General features: G+C 42.2%; 1 non-coding gene across 1 annotated transcript; it reads left to right on the plus strand.

Moving 5' to 3' along the window:
- The first annotated feature begins 755 nt into the window (after positions 1-755).
- On the plus strand, positions 756-861 carry LOC131167148 (small nucleolar RNA R71). The gene has a single exon (XR_009140007.1). It is a non-coding gene; the product is annotated as a small nucleolar RNA R71 (small nucleolar RNA).
- The last annotated feature ends 1658 nt before the right edge of the window (positions 862-2519 follow it).

Genomic DNA, 2519 nt, shown 5'->3' on the forward strand with positions numbered 1-2519 from the left:
CTATGGACTGGGAGTGGGAATGGAGTAGTTGCCGATCGACCTGACGATCTGCCTTGATACCCTTTAGGGCTTTCAACACTGTCTCGTGAAAAGAACGATCATATTGAGGTTGTTGAGGAAGTGGTGGTTGATAAGCTTGGTGACGGGGAGCAGACATGGGAGAATTTTGTTGTTTCGGATTTTGAAATGATCGGGGAGGTGGAGCATTTTGTGATTGTTGAGGTCTTGGGGCTGGAAATCTCGAAGCTTGTGGCCTCCAAGAGAAGTTAGGATGTCGACCCTATCCTGGATTGTACTTAGTTGAATATGGATCATTGGCCGGTATATCGTACCAATTGTGGGTGGACTTAACTTCCTTTTGCACAAACTCAGGTATGGGAGGTGCATGGGGGCAAGTGTAACAAGTATGAGATGGGTCGGAGCATATGGCATACAACTTCGCACACGCTACTGGCTAAGATGGTTGTCCTAAGGAAAGGACCTGATCAAGTTTCTTGACTATAGTGTGCAAAGTGGGTGCGAGCTCATGGCCGGCTGTTAACTCATAAATTCCCTTAGAATGGGAAGAAGAAGTTTGGGAAGTTTTACGAGCGGCAACGATGTGTTGCTGAGAATTCTCGGCGAGGGTCTCGAAGAGAGTCCAAGCCTCATTCTCATGCTTTGTGAGGAAAGTACCTCCATAGGATGTGTCGACCATAGATCGATCACGCTCAGCTAACCCCTCATAGAATGTTTGGACTAGTTGGCACTTAGGGACTTGATGATGAGGATATTTATGCAGAAGGTCCCTAAAATGCTCCCAAGTCTCGAAAAATTGCTCATCGTCTATTTGGGAAAAACTAGTGATGGCCTTCCTAAACTGATTAGTCATCCCAATGGGGAAATATTTTTTAAGAAATTCATGCTGCATGGTGGCCCAAGTGGTCACCGAGTTCGGCTCTAAAAAATTCAACCAATACTTGAGGAATAGCCTAAGGCGGAGGGCATCATCACCAAAATTGGATATATGGATGGTTGAGCAAATTTCGAGGAATTCATCCAGATGCATATAAGGATTTTCAGTTGAATTCCCACAGAAGTTGGGAAGCATCGAGATGATTGAGATCTTGATTTCAAATTGTGCCATCTCGACATCCGAGAACCGGATGCAAAACGGAAATGTGTACACATTGGAAGTGATGTAGATCCGCAAAGGCCCAAGAGGTTGCTCCTTCGCCCGTTGGTCGACAGGGACCACAAGGGTCCGGATTTCGATTTTGATTATGGAAAATCAGAACCGGTTTGCGTTCGGCTATGACTTTAGATTCGGAAGACTCAGCTAACTCTAGACTTGAAGTGGACTTCCAAATCGACCTACTGGATCTCTCAATCTCAGGGTCAATAGGCACTAATTCAGGTTCTAGAGATCTCAAACCCTGCATACAACAAGTTAGCACAGAATATCAAGACTTCGAATAACAAAAATTTGAAAGAACAAAGAAAATAAAAATAAAGATGACACAGTAAACTACACTAATTTCGGCTCACTACCATAAGTGAGTCCCCGACAATGGCACCAAAATTCGATAGTTTCACCAAGGTTTGGGTCCTTAACTACCAAAGATAAAATTTATAACCTAACTACTCTCAAGTTTGGTAGAACATAAAGTCGTGTGTTGATCCTCAGGGACTCAATGTAGTGGTGTACAAAATTAATCTAATTTACTACGCTAGAACAATAAGAAAATATTGAATGATGGGTTTTCTATTTAAAACCACGAAAGCAAATTAATCAGGTGGGCACAAAATCTTTATGTAAAGTTCTTATGGAAAAGTAATTCTCGGTTATGAATCCACCCTAAGCCGTTCATTCACAATACTAAGGTTCGGTCAATTATCCATAATGGGTTTTCAATGGTTCATCCTAATATGAACGCATAAGATCAACCCTAAACAAAGACAAGTAATCTGCTCGAGTAGTATAGCGTAGCCGGGTTCACACCAATTGTCCGGAGCATGATCAGGAGAACCAGGTATACCTTATCTAGCGAACACGGATTCCTTTCTATTAATCCCGTTGCATGAACATAGATTAGGCTTGGTCCACTCTAACTTAAGCACTTTGATTATGCAACCAAACCCTATTATGAACAATCAACTAACCCTAGCTTTGAGAATCTAACTTAGGGTTTCATCACAACTGGAGAATCGAGGAGATTAGCTACGCATCATGCACGTAATCAAACATAAAGACAAGATGATCAACACGAATGTAAGCATAGCCCTTATTGAAAATCAGAATCAAAACAAAGCAAGAACAAAAACTCAAAACTCTGCAATCCAAAACTTAAAACAAAATCAATACAATGCTTGATGGCCTAAAAACTACTCCCTATTCTCTTCTTCCTGTTTTAATTCATATCCCTTAGGGTTTACACACGCAGAAGAAATCATAGCAAAATCAGGCTGGGAAGGAGTCTTAGGCACCGGCGCGTGGGGTTTGAGCTGCTAGCAATTGGCTTACACATGGGGGTGCTTGG

The sequence above is a fragment of the Malania oleifera genome, chromosome 10 (assembly GCF_029873635.1).
Source record: "Malania oleifera isolate guangnan ecotype guangnan chromosome 10, ASM2987363v1, whole genome shotgun sequence".
NCBI lineage: Eukaryota > Viridiplantae > Streptophyta > Magnoliopsida > Santalales > Ximeniaceae > Malania > Malania oleifera.